This window comes from Lontra canadensis, unplaced genomic scaffold (genome assembly GCF_010015895.1).
Source record: "Lontra canadensis isolate GAN:19392208 unplaced genomic scaffold, GSC_riverotter_1.0 scaffold133, whole genome shotgun sequence".
NCBI lineage: Eukaryota > Metazoa > Chordata > Mammalia > Carnivora > Mustelidae > Lontra > Lontra canadensis.
Genome location: NW_022631127.1, coordinates 1,013,825 through 1,040,363, shown reverse-complemented (window position 1 = coordinate 1,040,363; position 26,539 = coordinate 1,013,825). Strand labels below are relative to the sequence as shown.

Sequence of the window (26,539 nt, the reverse complement as noted above, 5' to 3'; positions counted from 1 at the left end):
TGGGGATCATGAGACTAGTTGTGTTTTTTCAGATGTTTAATGACAACAGGTAAAGAACGTGATGCATTCAGTTCAAGAATAAAGTTACGGGGCGCCTGGGTGTCTCCGTCATTAAGCGTCTGCCTCCGGCTCAGGTCATGATCCCAGGGTCCTGGGGTCGAGCCCCACATCGGGTTCCCTGCTCAGTGGGGATTCTGCTTCTCTCTCTCCCACTTCCCCTGCTTGTGTTCCCTCTCGCTGTGTCTCTCTCTGTCAAATAAATAAAATCTTAAAAAAAAAAAAAAAGAATAAAGTTACTTGGGGTACCTGGGTGGCTCGGCGGGTTAAGCCTCTGCATTCGGCTTGGGTCATGATCTCAGGGTCCTGGGATCGAGTCCCGCATCGGGCTCTCTGCTCAGCGGGGGGCCTGCTTCCTCCTCTCCCTCTCTCTGCCTGCCTCTCTGCCTACTTGTGATCTCTCTCTGTCAAATAAATAAGTAAAATCTTAAAAAAAAAAAAAAAAGAATAAGGAATGACTTTGATGTTATAATTTACCTAGAGAAATACATTTTGAGAGATTAGTGGGACTAGGTAGGACTCAAATACAAATGTGTTTAAGCCTTCAAAGAGGTGCTTCCTCAGATGTGTCTATAACACAAATTAATAGTTGGTTTGGGAGGGATGGGATGGAGAAAGAACAGTTTGGTTTTCCTTTTGAGCCAGCCAACCCATTGTGGGTTCCTTTTACTTTATGGACAATTTATTTTACTAGGTAAATGCTGGAGATAAGTTAGGGTTGCTAGCAAAAACTTTGAACTGTTGATGGGGTCCCTTGGTGGCTCAGTGGGTTAAAGCCTCTGCCTTCGGCTCAGGTCATGATCCCAGGGTCCTGGCATCGAGCCCTGCATCGGGCTCTCTGCTCCTTGGGGAACTTGCTTCCCCCTCTCTCTTTGCCTACCTCTCTGCCTGCTTGTGATTTCTTTCTGTCAAATAAATAAATCTTTTAAAAAAGAAACAAATTTTGAGCTGTTGAGAATAGTTCTGTGTGATTTCTGTCAAATAAATAAAATCTTTTAAAAAAGAAACAAACTTGGAGTTGTTGAGAATAGTTCTGTGTAACTGTTATACTAGCTATCTGCTTTCCAGTCTGTTTTACCAAAAAAAAAAAAAAAAAAAAAAAAAAAAAAAAAAACCATCATCCAGGTCCATGGCTAAAGACTCTGCTCGCTTTGGTACCTGCCTTTAGAAAGCTTGAGAGCATTGGGGCATGTCACAGTCATCTATCTATTGGGCTGGACTACAAAGTTCTCAACAGGAATTGCTTTCCCAGGAACTTGCTTCTTTGTAAAAGTTGCCTTAGGTTTTTGTTTGTTTTGTTTTTCCCCTTCCACCCCACATGACTGATACATGGAACAGAGCCTATATATAATCAATCTCTTAGGGAGATCAGCAATTTCCTTGTTTAAGCTTCACTTCAGAGTTCAATCGAAGCAGCATATGAGTTGTGACTATCTCTTTACAGATGAGGAAATGACCCAAAAGGAAGCGCTCAGTATCATGGAGGCCAGTAGTGGGATTGGAACTGGTGCTCCATATTCCAAGTTGTCACATATCTATTTAACCCTAATCGTGGTGAGAAAAATAACATCATATCTGGAAGATCAGCCTAAGTAAATTTTATTGTTCAGTTTTATTTAAGAGTTTGTTTGTTTGTTTGTTTTGGGGTTTTTTGTTTGTTTGTTTGTTTGTTTTTTTCTTGAACAAGGATGGTTTGGGGCGCCTGAGTGGCTCGGTTGGTTAAGCGTCTGCCTTCAGCTCAGGTCATGATCCCAGGGTCCTGGGATCAAGCCCCACAGTGGGCTCCCTGCTCAGTGGGGAGCCTGCTTCCCTCTCTTAGCCCCGTCCCGTTTGTGCTCTCTCTTGCTCTCTCTCTCTCTCTCAAATAAAATCTTTTAAAAAATAAAGATGCTTTGATTATTGTTTCTTTTTGAAATACAAGTTTTCAGGCAGTCAGTTTTCCAGCAGTATGAGACTGAATACGTAAGGTTACTCTGCAGCAACAAATAACCTCAAAATGGTTGAAAGCAGCATAGCTTTATTTTCTGCACACACCCAGTGTGTGCAGCGTGAGTGTTCCAGGGGCTCTGCATCATTCCTTCTTCAGCTGAAGGAGCAGCCACGATATGGACTGTTGCTGGGTGTCTCGGCTAAGTGAAAACTACTGGGGGGTCTTGCTCCTGCAGTTAAATGTTCCAGCCCAGGATGACACTTCACGTTGGCTTACAGCTCACTGGCTAGAATGAGTCACACCATACAAGAAACTAAGGAGTGTGATTCTGTTGTGGACCTGGAAAGCACACAGTTGGAAATATTTGGGAACTAGGATGAGTTTTATAGTGACTTGCTGTAGTAATAGCTCTTGGAAAACCAAGTGGCTCATTTGCAGATTGTTGTTCCCATCAGCTGGCAGTTTAAATGCAGAAAAGGATACAAAAGTTGCCTTACTCACAGACCATCTTTCCATCCTAGGACATGTTTCTTTTAAATGATGTGTGATAATCTCAATTTAAGTGCCTCCAGAATACCCTTTGCTGAAGTAGATGTGAAAGAAACAATTGGGTTTGAGAGGTCCCTTGCCTTCCGCATTTTCAGTGTTGGAACCCTACAAACCTATAGATATACTGGTTTCTCACCCCCACCACCCACTCCAACCCCCACCACTGCAGTCCTTGTAAGGTGCTATCAGGTAGTCTTAAAAATACTCCTTAGGTCCTTTACCTTCCCTGACTGCAGAACCCTTGGTTTTCCATTGCCCTTGGTTATGTCCCTCCACATTCCGCCTCTGGCTTGTCTTCCTGGTTTTGTCCTTTCTCTGACGCACACCCTGTATTGTTTTACTTAACCCGAAGTTATTTTACTTACCTGTTCCATACCACGCTTTGTTCCCCCATTTCCTTCAGCTTGGTTCCTGCCATTTCCCTTCATTTCTGTGTTGTCTTTTGGCATCCTGCCTGGCTCAGGTACCGCCAGCTCCATTTTTAAAGCTTTTTGTTGGCCACTTCAGCCCATACTTTCCTCAGCTTTCACTGAATGCCTGTGATTTGAATTTCATATATGTGTCTTATACACATTTTATATATGTTGTCTTCCCTACCCTAGGAGAGGGGCTTCAGGGTAGATACTAAACTAATTTATCTGTTTTCCTTAATCGTTTGAAAGAAAGAATGAAAATATATTCTCCAAGTGGCTTTTGGGGTGTGTGTATGTATATGTGCATCTGTTGTGTTCTCTGGCTGAAAAAAAGAAATACCTGTAAATTCTTCACGTTACTTGTTTGAAATAAGTAGGCCAGAAGCTGTAGGATTTTGGAGACTTCCTTACGCAGGGCCACAGTATGGCTCTTTAGATAAGTTACTAAGCTTCCATTTGCACTTCTGGAAGATGAGAGTAGTGCATTGGCTATCCTCAAGATCCTTTCATATTTTGGCTTTCTTTGGCTCTTGATCATACTGCAGTGGCTTTGCAATATCCCAGCTGGCAAGATGACACCAAACTTTGAGGACCGTTTAAGCCATTTCAAAAACTATCACCCACATGGAGCCCCACTCGTTCACTTTTTTATGAGGGGCAAAAGTAACCTCATTGTAGATGGTTAGATTTTTTTTTTCCTCCAGATTTTTTTAATATATATATATATATATATATACCTTTAAAAATTTATTTGTCAGAGATGGGACGCCTGGGTGGCTCAGTCGGTTAAGCGGCTGCCTTCAGCTCAGGTCATGATCCCAGCGTCCTGGGATCGAGTCCCACATCGGGCTCCTTGCTCGGCAGGGAGCCTGCTTCTCCCTCTGCCTCTGCCTGCCTCTCTGTCTGCCTGTGCTCGCTTACTCTCTCTCCCTCTGTCTCTGACAAATAAATAAATCTTTAAAAAAAAAAATTATTTGTCAGAGAGAGAGAGACTGTGAGCACAAGCAGGGGGAGTGACAGGCGGGAAACCAGATGTGGGGCTCAATCCCAGGACCCTGGGATCATGACCTGAGCTGAAGGCAGATGCTTAACTGACTGAGCCACCCAGAAATCCCTAGGTGGTCAGATTTTTCCTAAAATGAACTTGTTTCTATTTATTTATTTGACAGACAGAGATCACAAGTAGGCAGAGAGGCAGGCAGAGAGAGAGGAAGGGAAGCAGGCTCCCTGCTGAGCAGAGAGCCCAATGCGGGGCTCGATCCTAGGACCCCGGGATCATGACCAGAGCCGAAGGCAGAGGCTTAACCCACTGAGCCACCCAGGCGCCCTGAACTTGTTTCTAGATTAGAGAAGCAAGTGAATAGTTCTCTATCACCCTTCTGGATAATTTGGTAGCTGTACTTCCAGACTTATGTGTTCATATTTAAATGGGATGACACAGTACACACTCTTCTGTAACTTGTTTTTTAAAAACTTCTGTATATACTACACACCTTTCTTTGTCAGTACATACTGTTGTTGTTGGGTTTTGTTTTGTTTTGTTTTGTTTTTTTAAGATTTATTTATTGGAGTGTGTGTGTGTATGTGCTTGTACGTGGACCGGTGTTTGGGGAGGTGGGCAGAGGAAGAAGGAGAGCGAATCTCAAGCAGACTTTGCAACTGAGAACAGCCCACGCAAGGCTCAGTGTAATGACCCTAAGATCACAACCTGAGCCAAAACCAGGAATCAGATGCTTAACCAGCGGCACCACCCAGGCACCCCCTGTACATACTCCTTTTAATGGCTGTGTAATATTGCATTTACCAAGTTTAACCATCTTCTAAATGAATGTTTCAGTTACTTTTCAACTTCTCTGTTTTAGAAAATTATTTAAGGGGTTCCTGGCTGGCTCAGTCAGTGGAGCTTGTGACTCTTGATCTCAGGGTTGTGAGTTAGAGCCCCACATTATGTCTAGAGATTCCTTAAAAATAAATCTTTTTTAAGAAGACAGTTAATATTTATCTTCATCCACTTGTTTAATCATTTCCTTGTAGTTGTTATTCATACTTAAAATTTGGCATTCATTACCATACTGCCTCCAAGAAGGTTGTCTACTTAACATTTGTAGCTTGAGAATTCAATTTATGTAGTTGCCAACTGTCAATTTTCTTTCTTTCTTTTCTTTCTTTCTATCTTTCTTTCTTTTTTAAAGATTTTATCTATTTAGTTGGCAGAGATCACAAGTAGGCAGACAGGCAGGCGGGGGGTGGGGAGCAGGCTCCCCGCCGAGCAGAGACCCCAAAACGGGGCTCCATCCCAGGACCCTGAGATCATGACCCAAGCTGAAGGCAGAGGCTCAACCCACTGAGCCACCCAGCTGCTCCCCCTTGTCGATTTTCTTAATAGCTGCCAGTTTAACTAGTGGGAAAGTTTTAAATGATACCTCATTTCCATTTTATTGGTGAATAGATTAAGCTTTTGAAAAAATATTAGCCATTTTTTTCCTTCTCTGAATTGACTGTTTTCTCTAAAGCCCAAGTAAGGCAGGTTTTTGTTTTAACCTAAACTTTTTATAAAGCAAGCATATTGACCCTTTTTCATGTTGTAAACATTCCAGGCTTGTTTCTCATGGCTTGGTTTGGTTAATGGTGTGTTTTGTAGTAAAGAAACTTTCCTGTAGTCAACGTGGTTGATTTGTTTTGATTTGGGGGTTTCATGTTACTATACGAGGCCTTCCCTATCCTAAGGGCAATAAAAACGGTGTTTTTCCCCCCGAGTACTTAGCACATTGGAATTCTTATGTATGATGCAATATGACATCAGAATCTTTCCAAATATGTGGCAGTATTTCGCTACATTGTCATCCTTTTCTCACTGACTAAAATCTTTTTATCACACACTTGGTTACCTACATACATGTATTTTTTTTTAACTCTTCTGATCCACTCTTTGTCTCTGGGACAGTAGACCACTGTCTTACTTGCTTCTGCTTCATAATACATTTTGACAAGCTCAGTGGTTTTCCATCGGTCATAAAACTCTGTCAGCATTAGGCTCAGAATATGTTTACTTCTCATTAAATTGGTTTTCTTTCTACCCCTTGTCCTGGGCCCTTAATCACTTTGTCTGGCAGCTTCTTCCATCAAGAAATTCAGAAGAAACTTTTTCTAAGGTGCTCTGGCAGAGGGAGGCAGCTCAGTTCTCTCCCCTTTGTATCTGGGACAAATAACGTATAATTGTTCATCCAGGTGGTTTTCTTGAGCACCACCATATCCCAAGCCTTGGGCAAGGTAGCTCTGCAAAAAGTAGAAAACCTGGTTTCTGACCCCTAAGGAGCCTTGGTTTTGGTGGGGCAGTGGTACATATCTTTCAGTCCTTGTAACCCAACTGGTTGCCTTAGGTGATAGATTGAAAAAAGACTTTGGAAACCAAGTATTAGGTTTTATGTTCATGAAGTTTTTATGCATTTCATGTTTTGCCATGTTTGGTCATTTCTTGCAGTATTTGAACATACACAATTCATAATCTGCGCTCTGGATGGGTTTTTTAAGCAACTTTTCTTGTTTAACTTTGACATATTAGATTTCTTTGTCACTTCTGGTGGAGGGTTTTAATAGCAAATTCCATACCAGTGTCCCAGACTTGGCATGAGTTTTAAAAAAAGTTTTTCTTTTTATTAATTAATTGTAACAAATAAGAAGGGAGTTAATTGGGCACCTGGGTGGCTCAGTGGGTTAAAGCCTCTGCCTTTGGCTCAGGTTATGGTCTCAGGGATCGAGCCCCGCATCAGGCTCTCTGCTCAGCGGGGAGCCTGCTTCCCCCTCTCCCTCTGCCTGCCTCTCTGCCTTCTTGTGATTTCTCTCTGTCAAATAAATAAATAAAGAAGGGAGTTAATTTTTTTACAGATAAAAAGCAGACCATTGGGCCAGTCTTTATTTTCAGGGCTGTTGATGTTGAAAAAATGTTAGCAGTTTGAATTGAGAGAAACGATTGTTTCAGATAGGAAAAAAGCGCACTTGGTCAGCCTGTTCTTCCCTTTTTTCCCTTGCTTTTTATCTTTTAAAGTTGTAGCTAATAATTTCTGCATGACAACAACATGAAATCCTGTCTGCGTGTGACTGGACACCTGCCCCAGCCAAGTGGCTGTCTTCTGTGGCTTGCAGTTCTGTGTGCCTGTAAAGTTATCTGGAGGTACAGAGCATCCATGATCTACTTGGGGGAGAGAAAGGCATGCTGTTTCTGTGAAGACTTGTGGCCAGACTTCTGTTAGCCCACTGGAGAAGTGCGGCAATAGCAAGATTTCCCTTGTGAGTTTGGGAAGGGGATGTGGGAGGGGAGTGAGGAGCTCAAGTTGGTCAGCCTCGTAATGTACACTCGCCCTAGACAAATGGTGTATACAGTTAATGAATAACTACCTGTGGTTGTTCACAGGTGAAAATCAAACCGTGCACGTCAGAATCTGAGAAGTGAGTTGTTCTTTCTGCTTCCCGCTGCTGTGGTAGAGAACTGGTTCTACCCCAGTGACAGGGGAGGTGGAAATGTAGTCATTCAGATCTGCAGGCATCCAAAGGATGCTTTGTAGCAGGTGCTGTGCTAGGGAAATTCCAGAGGAGTAAGATAGCTCCTGTGCTGAAGGAATTTTTCTTTTTGACTGTGTGACACATGAGGAGCCACCCATAAAAGGGGATGATGTAGTGTGAAAAAGATGTGATAGCAGGTTTCCAGACAGGTGTTCAGTTTTTAGATGTGAAGAGGTAATGATAAACTTCATACATTCAGTTGTACAGAATGAAACATTGAAAACAAATATTTCCCTACCTTAATCCCTCCTCTACCGTAGAGACATTGAACCCTATAAAGTTGCTTGGTTTTGACCTACAAAAATGACATTTTCATAGGCTTCAACCTAATAAACACAAATGGGGGCATGTCTTATTCTTTACCCTACTTTAAAAAAATCTAGCTACATTTTAGAATATTCACTCATCATACATGTAAGTCTGCCTTTGTGTGTTTATGTTTTGGATATGTATTGTGAATTAGGGGCAGAGTTCTGAGTTCTTTCACCACTTGGGTTTTCTTGGGTGAGAGAGATGTATCAAGGAAAGGAGAGAAGTGGGCCCATTACCTTCCCAATAGGTTAATTTGGCAGAACCGGAAGTAGAGCGTCTAGATTCTTGGCAGTGATTGATTGGAGGTGATAGATTTGAGAGGATGGTAGGCCTCAAAAATGAGGAGGAAAGATTGGGGCTGAATACAGTAAGAAAGCTGGCGAGGTATATACACTGCTACTCGGTGTGGCAGGCTTTGTTTTTTTGGGATATGTGATTATTCAAGAGGCGAGGTAGGAAGTACTATGATGTGAACAAAGGCAGACATATTTGTGGTACTCTCATTTTCATATTAACCACATTTCATCATGATAATCTGTCCATATTTTTTATGATTTTTTTTTTTATTTGATAGAGATCACAAGTAGGCAGAGAGGCAGGCAGAGAGAGGAAGGGAAGCAGGCCTCCCGCTAAGCAGAGAGCCCGATGCAGGGCTCGATCCCAGGACCCTGGGAACATGACCTGAGCTGAAGGCAGAGGCTTTAACCCACTGAGCCACCCAGGCGCCCCCATATTTACATATTTGAAAGGAAATAATAAAATATGAGGGACATTATTCTAGTTCAAAGGATTTACAACTAAAATAGCATAGGTAGGATATGTGTAAGCCTCGTCTAAGATGGTGACCGTGGCTCTAAAAGCAGGGACACCTGTTTGACAGGTTTTGTGCAGATGGAGGCAGGCATCTTGTGCTTGCAAGCGCAGCAGCAACGGTGAAAGAGGAAACAGAGCTAACTGCTCCAAAAAAAATAAGATTGCTCGCTAACCAAAGATGCATGGGCAGTGCTGGCATGGTGTGGTACCCTTATTTGTATCCATTTCTGGTGATAACTGAATAGAAGTTCCAAACTTCCCCTATTGCTCCTAACCAATGATAATGTCATAGTGAAAACTCGTTCATATTCACAGCCATTGACAGATTAATTGTTGAGGTATTTTGGCTTTTTTTTGGAGGAAGACTGTGTTTGGGGGAAATTGCTGACCGTTAGAACCTTAATTTTCCAAACATTGTAACTCCCAGTGTATCCTGCTGATAGAAATTTATTGCTTCAAAAAAGGTTTGTTTTAAAGATTTTATTTGAGAGAGAGAGAGAGCAGGGAGAGGAGCAGAGGGAGAGAGACAAACAGACTCTGTGGTGAGTGTGGAGCCCCACGCATGGGCCAAGGTCACGACCTGAGTGGAAATCAAGAGTCAGATGCCCGGGGTGCCTGGGTGGCTCAACTGGTAAAGGGTCTGCTTTCAGTTCAGGTCATGATTGCAGGGTCCTGGGATTGAGCCCCACATTGGGCTCCCTGATGAGTGGGGAGCCTGCTTCTTCTTTCCCTCTTTCAGTCAAGTAAATAAATAAAAAAATCTTTTAAAAAAAAAGTCGGATGCCCAACTGATTGAGCTACCCAGGTGCCCCCCAAAAAAGCCATGTTTTAGAGAGAGGGTTTCTGGAGTGAGAACTAAGTACTTTACCTATATGGAGCATTCTTTGTATCCTTTCTTATGTATGCTTTCAGAAAGATGCCTCTATTAAGACAAAGGAAGCTAAATATTTTAGCAAATATTCAAGTCCCTAATGTGTTCTGAGCACAGAGTTAGAGGTATTAACTCCAGCTCTACCTTCAGAGCACTGGACAGTTGTACCCAGAATAAATTAAATTCTAAAGTAAATTCTATGTCATGCTCCCAGTCAGCCACCTCTCTCTTAATACTACATACCATTTTTAGTATTTTGAACAGGAGCCACCTGTATTAAGTATTAAGTATTAATATATATTTATTATAATATATAATATATAATATATTATATTAGTATTAAGCACAAGAGCCACCAGTTTGGTATTTTCAATCTGTGCTATTAGATCTTTGTCTTCTGCTGCTTATCATTTCCTTTCCTGTGATGGTCTTCTGTAGTCACAAGAGATTTAAGAAAGATGGTACATTTTTTAAAAAAAAGATTTTATTTATTTATATGCCAGAGAGAGAGCACAAGCAGGGAAAGCAGGGTTCCCAGTGAGCAGGGAGCCCAATGATACCATGACCCTGGGACCACGACCCGAGCCTAAGGCAGATGCCTAACCGACTGAGCCACCCAAGCACCTCAAGAAAGATGGTAACATTTAAAGAAAGAAAGACTCATCCTGATCCTTTACTAAAAGTAGAAAACAAATCATACTTCTATCCAAAAAAATATGCATGCATTTTCTGCTGAGAGAATTAGCAGTGATTCAGAGGCTTGATTAAGTTTGGTCAGGGTGTGAAAATTGGACCAGTTCAATGATACTTAAATTAAAAGACTATAGACTACAGTGATGTCACACAAGATGACGGAGTGGGAAGCATTAGAGGTCAAGTCCCTCTACAAAGTCAGCCATTGACCTGGAAAGAGTATTTTGGAATCAACTATCTTGGAACTGTGGAACCTGATTGGATGGAGATGTACTTCATGAAGGGATAGACTACTGATCTTTCCTAAGTGAGTGCTGCTAACAAATGGACAATTCCAGCTCTCAGCAAACAACCGGCAATCCCTGAGGAACAGGGGAGTGAGATTTCCAGGATATCACATTATAATACTCAGAATGTTCATTTCTCAACAAGAAAAAAAAGTGAAGCATATAAAGAAACAGGAAAATGTGACCCATTCACAGGGAAGAAAGGAACTGGACAGAAGCCATCGCAGAGGAAGCTTAGACATTGGAATTAAAAATTAAAACATTAAATTGGGGTGCCTGTGTAGCTGACATCCCAACTCTTGATTTTGGCTCAGGTCATTATCCTGGGGTCGTGGGATTGAGCCCCATTTTGGGCTCCATACTCAGCAAGAGTCTGCTTCTCTCTCCCTCTCCCCCTCCCCTGCTTGCCCTTGTGTGCTCTCTCTGTCTCTCTAAAATAAATAAGTAAATAACTCTTGTTTTTTTTAAAAAAAGACTTTAAATCCACTGTGTTAAATTACTTGGCCAGAGGAAATCATGGACAAAGAACTAAAGGCAATTGAGAATATACAATGTCTGCACAAAATGAGACCATCAAGAAAGAAATTATAAAAAGGGAACAAATTCTGGAGCAGGAAAAAAAAGTACAGTAACTGAAATGAAAATTTTTTTAAAGATTTATTCATTTATTTTAGAGAGGGAGAGAGAATCTCAGGCAGACTCCCTGCTGAGCAGGGAGCCCGGTGCAGGGCTCAATCTTACAAACCTGAGATTATGCCCTGAGCCCAAACTAAGAGTCAGACACTCAGCCAACTGAGCCACCCAAGCGCCCCAAAATGAAATTTATTAGAAGGGTTTGGCAGCAGATGTGAGCAGATAGAAGAAAAGATTAATAAGCTGATGACCATCAAAATTATTCAGCCTGGGGAACAGAAAGAAAGAAAGAATTACGAAAGATGAACACAGCCTGAGAGATCTGCAGGACATCATCATCCATGCCAAATACACTTCATAGGTGCTCCAGAGGTAGAATATTTAAAGAGAAACAAAACATTTGTGAAAATCAAATGGCCCAAAACTTCCAGAATTTAATGAATTCACACATCTAAGAAGCTTAATGAATTCTAAGGAGGATAAACTCAAGAAAACTACGTCAGGACACATTACAATCAAGTTGTAACTTGAATTTGCAAAGCAACAAGAACTTGAAAGCAAGAGAATCAACTTGTGATCTATAAGGAATTCTAAAGATGTTCACACTTGATTGCTCATCAGAAATCATGGATGCCAGGGACACCTGGGTGGCTCAGTCATGTAATGCCTGCCTTCAGTTCAGGTCATGATCCTGGGGTCCTGGGATCGAGACCTGTGTTGGGCTCCCTGCTCAGCAGGGAGTCTGCTTCTCCCTCTTCCTGTATCCCTCTCCCCATTTGAGTGCGCGTGCGATCTCTCTCTCAAGTAAATAATATCTTAAAAATTACATTTATTATTACTATAGCAAGCCACTGTAAAACTCATCCTAGTTCCCAAATATTTCCAACTGTGTGCCTTCCAGGTCCACAACAGAATCACACTCCTTAGTTTCTTGTATGGTGTGACTCATTCTAGCCAGTGAGCTGTAAGCCGACGTGAGGTGTCATCCTGGGCTGGAACATTTAACTGCAGGAGCAAGACCCCCCAGTAGTTTTCACTTAGCCGAGACACCCAGCAACAGCCCATATCGTGGCTGCTCCTTCAGCTGAAGAAGGAATGATGCAGAGCCCCTGGAAAAAAATTACATTAAAAATTCAACTAAATACAAAAAATATCAGTAAATGAAGAGTTGAACAGTGGGAACATAGACATACAGAAAACAAATGGTATGTGGCAAAAAGTAAATCTTTCCTTATCAGTAATAACCAAGTCCTCTTCCCCAAGCATCTCGAGCACACAGCCTGTACTTCTTAACACTGCTCCCGTCTGCAGCTGTTTTGTGCCTAGTCTCTGGCTGATCTGTACTATATTGTCAGGCTTGATGGAGCTCAGCATCTTCTTTCTTCTCATCTAAAATTCAGGGAGTGCAAGTCAACCTCCCCATGGTCTTTGATTTGATTTCTGCCTTGGCCATCCACCTTTAGAGATTCTGTTGTCTTCGCTGTATTTTGTTTGCTTTTCTGATTCTTGCTGGACAGCCTAAAACAGAAGTGTCTTAGAATAAAGAGGAGCCTGTCAGCCGTCTCCGTTGGCCCTGGCTATGACAAGAGGGAGAGATTTGGGTCATGCCTTCAGGCTGCGTGGTTTGCAAAGAATTTCTTCTTAGGGACACATTGAGGACAGTTGGTTCCCTCTGGTGCTGTGCTCCTGCTGCTGGAGGTGGAGAAGGTCCGAGGGCCACTGGTAGGGGCTGAGCTGGGAGGGTGGTCCTTGACTCCAGACTAGGTGCAGGACTGGCAGGTGCCATGGGCTTCTACTCTGAGCTCTGGTACTCCTCCACCGCTGATTTTCCACCTTGCAGAGCCAGGTGGGAATAGCAGGCTTGCCGCACGTATTGTTTACTGCATTGTCAGACACCTGCTGAACCTGCCAGGTTGGGGGAAGAATGCAGTTATTAGGGTCAGCAGAAGGGGAGGAAGGACTTCCTATCATGGGGGTGGCCCTCCACCTTGGGTTTCTTGGCGTCACTAAGGTGGCCATCATACTCTGGTACTTCCAGTGCTCTTCATGAGTCCTGGATCCCACCCATAGCCCATGTTCATCACGACATGGGGGTCCTTCTTGTCATGAGGCACTTTATGTAAGATCTGAGTTTCTCCTTCTGGCCATATTTATCCATGGATCCCTCATAATATTTTCTAACGTTCCTCTATTGCTGGGGTTGAGGGTCATAGTTTTCTTAAGGGTTTTCACATTCAAGAGGTAAGGATATTGGAATGTGGTATTGCCCCTTTAGGATCTGCTTTCATAGCTTTCATAAGTCCTCTCCCACAGAAGGCAGAGACACCAGTGACGATTGTGACAGAATGATTAGCATGTTTCACACATTCACATTTCACATATTCAGAGTGGGTGAAGGGGGGAGTGTGGGGCAGAGGGTGACTTTGGATCATTGTACTTTTGGCACAGGAAGGGTTCTGGGGTAGTATAAGGGAGGCTCTTAAAATAGGTTTTCTGCTTATGGCCAGTGGTGAACTCATTGCTTAGGCCAAAGTCTGCAGTTTTTACTTTCAGTCGAGTGTCACAAAGCAGGTTCTCTGCTTCAGGTCCCTGTGGATTATTCCCTACTGCACAGTGGCTACTAGCTGCTGGAATTTGCCTCTGGCTTCTTTGTCTGTCATGTGGCCATGATCCACTGTAAACAACCAAATAGGTCTCCACTAACGTACTCCCAGGCAAGGAATAGTGCTTTCTTAGTGTCCGTCACCTCCGCTTTACAATATTGGTGTGATTCAGGGTCTTTGTGCTGTGTGCTTCATGGAAAAGTGCCTGGAAACTGGAGGAGCTCTGCTGACTCTCCTTAATGACCTTCACAGCCTCTGTCCCTGTCAAGATGTGCTGGGCCAACTTCACCTTTGCAAAGTTACCCTGCCCAATGGTCTCATAATTGGAGCTCATAAATGAAGATATGGGTAATTAGTTACCAGAGATGGCTGCAAGGCCCTACTGCATGGTGATCTAACCATTCTAAGTGGCAGTGCCAACTGTGCTAACAACACTAATACTAATGATAGAAAATAAAATTATGCTTTCTAATTACACTAATAAAATAAAAAAGTGAGAAAAGAAAATGAAAAAAAAAAAAAGAAAATAGAACCAAAAAGAAAAAGGAAAATAGAAAAAAAAAATGGGAAAAACAAAATAATGGAGAATGAAGAAAAAAGAAAACAAGATGGAAAGAAAAAAAGGAGAAAACAACCTGTCAGGTACCAGAGTCCATCAGGTCACCAAAAACCAGCTTTCAGAGCTTTAAGGACCAAAAACCTAGGCCCAGCCAGGGGCCCAGATGGGTGTTTGTAATTCCATTGCAGTGGTGGAGGGCAAGAAATGGACTAGTGATGCTGGGGATAATCTACAAGGGTTTTCTCACTTTTTGGTCTTAAGACTTGCTCTTTTTTTAAGATTTGTTTATTTCTTAGAGAAAGTGGGAAGCGCGAGTGGGGGTGGTGGGGGGAGAGTATCAGAAGCAGCCTCCCTGCTGAGCAGGAAGCCCTGTGCAGGGCTCAGTCTTACAACTCTGAGATCATGAAAGAGTCAGACACTTAACTGACTGAGCCACCCAGGCACCATGCCTCCCCACCCCCCCAAGGGACTCCAAGAGCTTTCTGTTTAGGTGGATTATTAGAGAGTAATATTTACTTTATTGAAAATTAAAATCTGTTGTGCTTCACTGGGCTTTTCCTTTCTAGTTTGGAAATCTGTAATAATTTCTGGCTTTAAATACTTCAGCGTTTACACTTAAAATATTCATTTCCTTTTGCTTAAACTCTGGTCTCAAAATGATGATATGTCTGTTGGCATCACAGTATTGTAGGAAAGGGTTTTGTCGCATACAACACAATAAGGTACATTATTAACATCTGTAAAGCTGCTGGATAATGACAAATAAAATAGCTGTAGAGTACACACAAAAGGAAATGAGAAGGGACTTAAAATGTTTTACTACCAAAGTAAAAATCAGCTGAACACAAAAGAAGATAGTGGTGCAGAATAACAAAAAAGCTGTAAGGCTTACAGAACACAGACACCAAAATGACAGAATTAAGTCCTTCCTTAACAGTAATTTCTATAAATATAAATGCATTAGACTCGAAAAAGACAGATTGGCAGATTGGCTAGAAAAACCTGATCCAATTATTTATTTACAAGAGACTCAGTTTAGATCCAAAGACACAAAAAATTTGAATATGAAAGAGTGGGAAAAGAGAATTCACATAAATAGTAACCAAAAGAGAGCTGGGGTGGCTGTACTAAGATGAGTCAAGATAGATTTTAAATCAGAAAAATGTGCAAGGGACAAAGAAGGACATAAAAGGTTCAGTACAGCAAGAAGATAAAATAATGGTAAACATTTACACATGTAATGACAGGTCAGGAAATTATATGAAGCAGCCCTTCCCTTTTGTGGCCATGGCGCAAGTGCCCTCGGCCAACCTGAAGTTTAATCCCTTTGTGACTTGACCAGAGCAAAAACTGTAAACGGCATTTCAGTGCACCATCCCACATTCACAGGAGGATCATGTCTTTCCCTCTTTCCAAAGAGCTGAGATGGAAGTAAAAGTTTAGATCCGTGCCCATCCGAAAGGATGTTGAAGTGCAGGTTGGGAGGACACTACAAAGGTCAGCAAATTGGTAAATTATCCCAGGTTTGCAGGAAGAGGCATGTCCTCTACATTGAACGAGTACAGCGAGAGAAGGCAGATGGCCCAACTGTCTGTGTGGGCGTTCACTCTAGCAAGGTGGTTATCACTAGACTAAAACTGGACAAAGACCACCAAAAAGTCCTTGAACACAAAGCCGGATTTTGCCAAGTAGGAAAGGAAAAGGGCATATATAAGGAAGAAACAATTGAGAAGATGCAGGAGTAGAATAATCTTATATGCAACTTTAAATAAAAACTGCTAAGGGTCGCCTGGGTAGCTGAGTCTGTTAAGCGTCTACCTCTGGCTGGGGTCATGATCCCAGGGTCCTGGGATTGAGCCCCACATTGGGCTGCTTCTCCTGCTCCCTCTGCAGCTCCCCTTGCTTATGCTCGCTCTGTCAAATAGAATCTTTAAAAACAATTAAAATGAAAAAAATTCTATGAAGCAAAAATTGACAGAACTGATGGAAGAAGTAGATAATTTTACAATGATATTCAAGAGTGGGTAGAACCAGACAGAGAACAAAAGTGAGGAAATAGAGAACTTCAATAACAATAACCCAACCAGATCTAAGAGACACACACAGGACCCCACCCAGAAACAGCACATGTGTTCTTCTCAGGTGCACATGGGACCTTCTGTAGGACACACCTGCTATTAGGCCACAGTGTAAGTCTTGGTAGCAAGATAGATAGATATACAAATTTCTTCTCTGACCATAGTGAAATGAAGTTAGAAATCAGTAACAGGAGGAAAACTGGAAAATTCACAGATTTGCGGATGTTAAACAACATGCTCTTAAAGAACCAGTGGAGTGGGCCAAAGATGAAATCACAAGGGAAATTTTTAAATACTTAGAGAAGAATAAAAAGAAAACACGATATACTAAAACTTATGGGACACAGTAAAGCAGTGCTAAGGGAGGAATTCATAGCGATAAATGCTAACATTGGGGAAAAAAAAGAAACCTCTCTTTTAAGATTTTATTTATGTATTTGAGAGGGAGCAGACACAAGTAGGGGGTGGGGAGGGCAGAAGGGGAGGAGAGGGTGGGAATCTCAATGCTTGACCCCGGGCTGAGCACAGTCCCAGCTGGATTGACTTAAAGAAAAACAACTCCCATTTCTAAAATCGGAAATGAACTTTATTGGGAATTTACTACCTATTCTACAGGGGGTAAAAAAAGATTATAAGCGTCCTGTGAACACTTGTATAATAGATTTTTATAACCTGGATAAAATTAATAAGTTCCTGGAAACACAAACTACCAAAACCAACTCAATAAAAATCGTACTTTTGTCAAGTAAGGAGATCAAATCGGATACCTGAGATCTACTGGCAAAGAAAAACCCTGGACCTGATGTCTTCACTAGTGAATGCTAACTAACTAACATTTAAAGAACTAACTGGTCCTCTCATTTTTCCCAGAAATCAAAGAGGGGAGAAACACTTACTAAATTTTCATTTTATGAGCCAACATTGCTCTGATAACCAAGGCCGAGCAAATGCTACAAAAATTAAACTACAGGTCAGTAGCCCTTACAAATACAATGATTTGAGAATCTTGAATAAAATACCAGTAAATCAAATTAAGCAGTCTGTTAAAAAGATTATACACCACAAGCAAGTGGGATTTGTTCCTGGAATGCTAGGATGATTGCACATCGAAAAAGTGATCAGTATAGTACACATTTATAGAATGAAAGGAACAACAACAACAAAAAAAACACATGATCATGTCAACTGATCCAGAAAAAGCCTTTGACGAAATTCAGCAGCCTTTCATGACTCGAAACACTAGGAATAGAAGACTGTTACTTCAGCATGATAAAAGCCATATATGAAAAGCACCCAGTGAACATCATACTGGTAAAAGACTGATATGATAGTGCTTCCTCTGATTTAGTTCAGGGACAAGGCAAGAATGCCCACTTGCTGCTACTTCTATTCATAACCGTATTGGAAGTTCTAACCAGAGCAGTTTGGCAAGGAAAAGAGAAAAGACATCCAGATGGGAAAGAGTAGATGCAGATGACGTGATCTTATATATGTAGAATATCTAAAGATTTCATACTAAAAAATGAAAATAAAAACCTGTGACAGCACTAATAAACTAATTCAGCAAAGTTGCAGGAGAGAAAGTGAACACACAAAAACCAGTTGCATTTCTGTATACTAACAATGAACCTAGCCAAAGAGGAAACCAGGAAAACAGTTCCACTTAACGATAGCATCAAAAAAAGTAAAATTAGCTTGGTAGGAAAGACCAATACTATCTGATTGCACTCGTATATGGGATCTAGGAAATAAATGAGCAAAGGCAAAAAAAAAAAAAAAAAAAGACACAAACCAAGAAACAGACTTAACTCTAGAGAACACACTCATGGTCACCAGAGGGGAGGCAGGTGGGGTGATGGGTGAAATTGGTGATGGGTATTGAGGGGTGCACTTAGGATGAGCACCTGGTGATGTGTGGAAGTGTTGAGTCACTGTATTGTACATCTGAAGCTAATATAACTGCATGTTAACTCTATTGGAATTTTTTTTAAAAACTGAGTTTAAAAAATTAACTCAGTGTATGAAAGACCTGTAAACTGAGAACTATAAAACTGCTGGGAAAAATTAAAGAAGATATAAAAAGATAGGCATGTCACGTTTTTTGGCTAAGAAAACTTAATTTCAGAAGGATGACAATACTACCCAAAGCCATCTACATATTCAGTGCAATAAAATTTCAATGACTGTTTTTTGCAGAAATAGAAAAACACATCCTAAAATTCAGCTAGAAAATCATGGGACTCTGAATAGTGAAAACACTGTTGAAAGTTCAGAACAAAGTTGAAGTCTCCCACTTCATGATTTCAGAACTTACTGCAAAGCTACAGTAATGAAAATGTTGTGGTACTGGCATAAGGGAACATGTGTAGATTAATGGAATATAGAGCCCAGAAATTGACCTTCACATACAGGATCAGTTGAACTTGTACAGGGGTGCTGAGCCCATTTAGTGGTAAAAGGACAGTGTCTTCAACAAATGGTAGTGGTCCTGGGAAACTCTACCTGCAAAAGAGTAAGCTTGACCCTTATTTATTAACCATGTACAAAAATTAGATCAAAGGCTTTAAGAGTTGAAACTATAAAATTCTTGAAAGTAAATATAGGGGAAAAATTATGACATTGGATTTGACAGTGATTTTGTGGCTATGACCCTGAAAGCACAGGCAATGACAGGAAAAACAGGTAAATTGGACTTCATCAAAATTAAAAACTGTAAGGACACTATCAAGAGAGTAAAAAGACAATCAGAATAAGAGAAAATACCTGTAAATCATATATCTGATAAGGAATTAGTATTCAGAATACGTAAGAACTCCTACAACTCAAGAACATAAAACTCAATTAAAAATGGCACAAGACCTGGATGGACATTTCCTCAAAGAAGATATGCAAATGGCTAATTCACACATACAAAAATGCATGTCATTTTTGGGAAATACGAATCAAACCAACAATGAAATACCACTTCACACTGATTGTTATTTAAAAGACGGGGGTGGGGGGCGCACCTGGGTGGCTCAGTCAGTTAAGCCTTAGCATCTTTGTCTGCCTCTGGCCCAAATCATGATCCTGGGGTTCTGGGGTTGAGCCCTGGGGAGTCTACTTCTCCCTCTGCCACTCCCCCTGCTTGTGCTTTTTCCTGCTCTTTCTTTCTGTCAGATAAATTAATTTAAAAAGCATGTGTTGGGCAGGACCTGGAAAATTGGAACCCTTGTGTATTGCTGTTAAGAAGTTGAAGCAGGGGGCACCTGGGTGGCTCAGTGGGTTAAGCCTCTGCCTTCAGCTCAGGTCATGATCTCAGAGTCCTGGGATCGAGCCCTGCATCGGCCTCTCTGCTCAGCAGTGAGCCTGCTTCCTCCTCTCTCTGCCTGCCTCTCTGCCTACTTGTGATCTCTCTCTCTCTGTGTGTCAAATAAATTAAAAAAAAAAAAAAAAAAAAAGGTTGAAACAGTGCTGGTGCTAGGAAAGCAGTTTGGTTGTTCCTTAAAAATGTAAACAGAGTTACTGTATGTCTTGGCAAACTCACTTTTAGGTATACACCCAAAAGATTTGAAAACAGGATCTCAGAACAGATACTGATACACTGTTCATAACAGAATGAGAGTCAAAAAGTAGAAGCAACCCACATCAGCAGATAAAAAAACTAAGCAAAATACAGTATATGTTAACTAACTCGAATTTAAATAAAAGTAATAAAAAAGGATAAGCAAGATGTGGTATTATTTACATGCAAGGGCATGGTAGTCACTGTAGGAAGAAAGTTCTGATGCATGCCATGTGTTGAACCTGGGAAACACCATGCTGAGGTACACCATAGATGAGGACAGATACTTTGTAATCCCACTTCCATGGGCTGTTTAAAAAAGGACAATTCATAGAAAGTAGAGTAGAGATTATTAAGGACTAGAGGAGCGGGACCTAGGTTATTATTGCTTAATCTGTATGGAGTTTCTGTTTGCTGTGATGAAAAAGTTCTGGAAATAGATGGTGATGTTGCATCACCACAACACCGCAGTGTGATGTTCTTACAGATGAGGAAATTAAGATCAGTACCTTTTCTTCATCCAAACTCTTCCACTCAAATCCAGACTGCATCTTAATGGACAGATCTCTGACCTTGAAATGTGATTTCATAAATCACGTATTTATTACCACCTCATAGTGTGCTCAGCCGTGCAGTGTCATGTGGTGGGGAAGCACGTGGAGTTACGGAATATGAAATGATCATCCTTTTTCCTTGTTTTCATGGTAGTGTTGTGTTTCCACCTTAAATTAGTACTTCATAATGACGTCTCTAAAATGTTGTCCGAGCAAGCTGTGCATTGGTGATCCAGTTGGGCAGGTGGATCTTTATTTTGCCAAAATCTTAACTAGCACAGTTTCAGTCCAGTTAAACCTTCCTTTCAGTAACTTTTGAAAGAGAAACAAAGTGTTGTGAAACTTCGTACATTTCTGTTCTTTAGCATTTCCTTTTCAGCCTGAAGAGCTGGGCCTTGTGCTTAAGCATTACAGTTCCGCATTTTTTTACCTGAAACCTCAAGTGGCTGAGCTTCTGTTAGCTTTTCATATCTAGCCCTGGCCGGCTGCTGACCTTCTCGTGGCAGCTTGACTGGGGCAGGGATGCCCAGTTACTTGGTTAAAACATTCCTCTGGATGTCTCTGCAAGGGTTTTCCTGGAAGAGATTAACATTTGAATCTGTAGACTATGCAAAGCAGATTGCCCTTGTCCAGTTGTGAAGAGTCCTGAGTAAAGCAAAAAGCTTGAACAAGAGAGAATTCATCTCTATTTGAAGGTTTTCTCCTGCCGTGAAACTCAGACTGGATCTTAGACCATTGGCTGTCCTGGTTGTCAGGCCCTTAGACTGCAGATCTTGGGACTTCTTGGTCTCCGTAATTGTGTGAGCTACTTACTTGTAATAAATGTCACATATATAAACTTTATATGTGTGTGTGTGTATAAAATTCTGTATGTATTTATGTGATCTTACACATCATTACATAGGTAAATCTTATATATATGAAGTTTATATTTAACAACATATTTTAAATCTCCCTTGAAGGTAATTGACAAACTGTGAGCTTATATATGGTCCCAGCAGAGCCCTTAGGTTCTCTTCCTCCATCTTGGTGGTTCTCTTGGTTCTGTTTTCTTTGGAAACCCTGACTGATAAACTTGGCATTAATAATAGAGTCACTCTTTCCTAAAGACAGGTCCCAGAGCATCTTTATACTGATCCTTCATATACCTCTGTTTCTCAGATCCCTTTTTTTTTTTTTTTTAAGATTTTATTTATTTATTTGACAAAGAGCAAGCACAAGCAGGGGGAACAGCAGAGGGCAAAGGAGAAGCAGGCTCCCCACTGAGCAGGGAGCCGAAGGTGGGGCTCCATCCCAGGACCCTGGGATCACGACCTGAGCAGAAGGCAGACATTTAACCGACTGAACGACCCAGGCATTGCATGTTTCTCAGATACAGCTTACAATTCAGAGAACTAGTGTCTGGTTTGTGAACAGCTGGGTGACTCTGAAAGTCAGTTATCATTTAACCAACAGGCTTTTGATGGTTAAGCCTTTGAGTAAAAGTGAGGAAGTTCATCCAGCAACCGGAACAGAAGTGAGATGTAGAAATGAAAGGAGTGAGAGCTGCAGGAGAACACTTAGTCTCAAGGTTAATGAACTCAAAAATGTTTTGGACTAGTGGCAACTGAAATCTTTTTAAATCCAGTCTTCATTTTGGAGGGGGCGGCAAGGCAAAATCGTGTCATTTCCTACAGTCAGTCCCATATTGACTTCAGGTAAATTGTGTATCTCTGTAAAGTGTTTCATTGTTTACGAAGCTGCTTTACCGATTTGCACATGGAATCCTCCCTACAACCTGAAGAGGTGGCCAAGAAGTCTTTCTTACATGTGAGGAAGAAAGTTGAATTGTAGCTGTGAGAATTTGTTTATAAAGCTAAAGGAGGTTAAAATGGTAAATTTTATGTTATTTATATTTTGCCACAGTAAATCATAATATAAATTATAATACAGTAAGAATGTTTTCTATAACTTTGTTAGTAAATTTGAAAACCTCTTGGGGTGAGGATACTTCTCGCAATATTGAACTAAAAAGGATGGGTCGTTTTGTTCTAGGCAACAGGTAGGTTTTGTTGTGTGAAGATTAAAGATGAAAAAGGGTAAGGAGGAAGGGCAAGGGAAGGGCAAAAATGGAAACTTCAAGGTTTTTGCTCACCTTCCCCAAGAATTACAATGTTTACCAGTATTCATATCTTTTCAGGCCCTTTTGCCCCAACACAATAAACTAAGCAGACGATGTTACATATTCTTTATTACAAACTTTTCCCACACTTCTTAACTTTCTAAAGTCTTACCACCCTGCAGCCCTCTAAAACAAAAAAACAGGAGGGACTTATATAATGACGTGGAGGATTACTTAAATCTGAATTAGTAGTCAGGGCCTTCTTGCCTGGGAAGGGGGACTGGCAACTGGTTAAGCACACCTTGAAGTACTTCAGAAGGTTTTGTTTGAAGCATTTCTGCATATTGAGGTTCCCTGGCAGGTCTACCAGCCCCTGGTAAAGTTGGGGAATCCTGGGGATTCAGTATCAGAAACTCTAACCAGATTGTAATCTGACCAGAGAGCATGTCCTAACAGCACTGCTTCAGGAAGCTTCCCTTCCTCTAATGTGGAGTAGCCGTCTCTTTTTAAAATGTTCTGTTATGAAAAAATTCAAGTAAATAGAATCATAAAATACACGAACACACACAAACTCCTACCTAATTTCAGCAGTTGGCCCTTGAACAGTGCAGGGCTTAAGGGTACCAACCCCCCTTGTGGTCGAATTCTAGTATGACTTATGACTCTCCAAAAACTCAAGTACTGATAGACTACTATTGCCCAGAAGACTCACCGATAAACAGTTGATTAACACTTGTATGTTAAATATATACTGTATACAGTGTTTTTACAATAATGTAAGCTAGGGAAAAGAATATGTTAAGAGAATAATGAGAGAAAATACATATAAGTACCATACTGTAAAAAGTCCACATATTAGTGGACCCACACCGTTCAGACCTGTGTTGTTCAAGGGTCAACTGTATTTGCTCCCTATCTCTTCTTTTGGTTGAACTAATACAAAGTAAATTAGAGGGGCACCTGGGTGGTTCAGTGAGTTAAGCATCTGCCTACTGCCCACATTGGGCTCCCTGTTCAGCCGGGATTCTCCTCCCTGTGCCCCTGCTCATGCCCTCTCTCTCTCTCTCTCTCAAATAAAACCTTTTTTAAAAAGAAACAAAGTATATTAGATATTATCATGACACTTCACCCCTAAATGCTCAAGTCTTTTCATCTAGATGTGGTCCCTTCCCACCCTTCCCTTTTTTTTTTTTTTTAAGATGTTATGTATTTATTTGACAGAAATCACAAGTAGGCAGAGAGGCAGGCAGAGAGAGAGAGAGAGAGAGAGAGAGAGAGGGAAGCAGGCTCCCTGCTGAGCAGAGAGCCCGATGTGGGGCTTGATCCCAGGACCCTGAGATCATGACCTGAGCCGAAGGCAGCAGCTCAACCCACTGAGCCAACCAGGCGCCACCCCCCTTCCTTTTATGTCATTACCTTTAACTTTGAGAAGATCAAGCCAGTTGTTTTTTTCTTTTTAAAGATTTTATTTATTTAATTGACAGAGACAGCTAGAGAGGGAACATAAGCAGGGGGAGTGGGAGAGGAAGAAGCAGGCTCTCCAGTAAGCAGGGAGCCCGATGCGGGGCTTGATCCCAGGACCCTGGGATTATGACCTGAGCCGAGGCAGACGTCCAACAGACTGAGCCACCCAGGTGCCCCCAGACCAGTTGTCTTAACAGAATGTTCCACGCTCTGGGTTTGGCTGGTTGCATCTTTTGTTACTTAAGGTGCACCATTAGCCCTGCTATTTCTTGTGCACTGAAAGTTAGATCTAAAAGCTTGGGTAAATTTAGGTTATATGTTTTTGATGAGACTTATTTCATAATGTCTGATTGTCCCACTATTAGTGAAGGTAAGTTTAATCATTATATTAAGATGGTCACAGCTGTGTATGTGTCCTTTGCAGCCTCTTGTGATTAGGAAGTGATCTCTTGAGGTGCTGTTTTGGTGACATGTAGATCTTTAGTTTCCCATCCACCTTTCACCTGGGGCATTAGCATCATTGATGATCTTGACCTGAACCTTTCATTTTCATTAAGGAATGTAAAATGATTTTTTTTTTTAATTTCAGTCATTCCTTCTGTATTCCTTTTTTTTTCTTCTTTCTCTCTCTTTTTTTAAGTAGACTCTACGCCCAATGCAGGGCTTGAACTCAACAACCCTGAGATCATAACCTGAGCTGGAATCGGGAGTCAGATATGCAACTGACTGAGCCACCCAGGGACCCCTCAGAACGTAGCTGTTAATAACAGCTGTATAAACATTTCTTTCATACCGAGGCTGCCGTTTTCAAGTGTCTGTATTCAGTGGAGCACATCAGTATTGATGTTAATTTTTTGCTTGTTGAGGTAGAGAGACCAACTGATGACAGGTTTGTTCAGTTTAGGAGGCTTTTTTTTTTTTTTTTTAAGATTCCATTTATTTATTTGACAGAGAGGTCACAAGTAGGCAGAGAGGCAGTTGGGGGGAGGCAGGCTCCCCACGGAGCAGAGAGCCCGATTCGGGCTTGATCCTAGGACCCTGAGATGGTGAAGGGAACTGGAGACGGAGGCCCAACCCACTGAGCCACTCAAGCGCCCCAGGAGGCATTATTTAAATGTTTTTCCGAGGTGGATTAGGGAGGGTGGGTGGGAGAAAGGGGCAGGAAGGCCGTTCCAGTTGGAAGCAGTGTCCCTGCAGAGTCAGAAGTTGAAGAGTCTAGAGCACTGGAAGGGGATTGAATTTGGCAAAATGAGAAAGTTGTGGCTAAGAGAGCTGTTTCTTTCCCGGGATGGGAACAGTGTGTGCAGTCCAGACTGTCTTGGTACTACTCATCACTCACGTGGACTGGCTGGGAGGAATTACCAGAAGGATACTGGAGAGAATCTTAGGGAATTCATTTCTAGCCCGGCTTAATGGGAGGGAAGGTTGTCATCTCTGTGGAACAGCTCATGGGTTCTCATCTCTCCCTTTTTGATTTCTTAAGGTTCCCCAAGGGTCCAGTGATTATACTTACTCAGAGCTTGTCTCTGTTCATCGCCAAATGCTCTACACAGTTAGGTGGTCTCCTCTTTTTTGGCTACTGTGAATAATGACACTGTGAACATTGTGTGCACGTTTTTGTGGGGATGTATGTTTCGTTTCATTTCTCTTGGGTTCGTCTCCAAGAATGGAATTGCTGGGTCATAGGGTGACTCTCTGTTTAACTTTCTGAGGGACTGCCAGCCTCGTGCAGGGTGGCCGCACCAGTTCACCTTCGCCCAGCAGTGTGTGGGATCTGGTGTCTCCGCACTGCCCATCAGCGCTCGATTATAGTCTTCGTAGTGGGTATTCTCTTCCATCAGTTGTTTTCCTCTAGTCTTCTCAGGAGTTGCTGGATTTGGGTCATGGTGCAGCAGAGATGCTCCTTGTAGGAGCTGGGGCGGGGCAAGTATGGAGAGGCAGGTTACCGTAGAAGGAGAAGTCAGATGTGGTAAGCAAATAGACCAAAAGGGAGCTGGGGCCAAGCCTGGCAGAGTTGGAAGAGTTAGCCCAAGGAGCTCTGACTGTGGTAGCGAACACCGTGTATTTATAGTAAAGCAGGCTAACTAGAGCAGAGCAGCTCTGAGGCTGAGGAAATAGTCAGGAAGTAATGAGGATTCAAACTGGGGTTGTGCAAATGAAAAGAAGAGGTTTGGGGAAGATTAGTTATGGGTAGGACTTGATCAGATGTAATGGTTAGGGTAGAGGAACATTGGAAATAGTTTTGAGTCTGAGAACAGGAGAGAATGTTCCCCTTGGACAGATTTGGGTGGGTGGAAGGTTTCTGTATGTAATGTGACTCTAACTGCTAACAGAACACGTGACAAATGTGTGTGCAGCAGAAAATTAAAGAAAAGCCTTTACCAGAGCCCAGATTTGACATCCTGAATGAAGTAGGAAGTGTCGCAAGGTCACTGCTTTTTCCATGTCATCCCCTCAAATATCTGCAGATAGCCTCTGATCACTTTCTCTTTTTTATAGAACAGCTTAATTGAGGTAT

General features: G+C 41.7%; 1 protein-coding gene and 1 pseudogene across 3 annotated transcripts in view; both read left to right on the top strand.

The window, feature by feature from the left end:
• Positions 1–26,539, top strand: part of RAB7A (RAB7A, member RAS oncogene family) — a 68,620-nt gene that overhangs the window by 6,245 nt on the left and 35,836 nt on the right. The gene's annotated exons all lie outside the window — the stretch shown is intronic.
• LOC116858186 lies at positions 14,672–16,144 on the top strand (annotated as a pseudogene).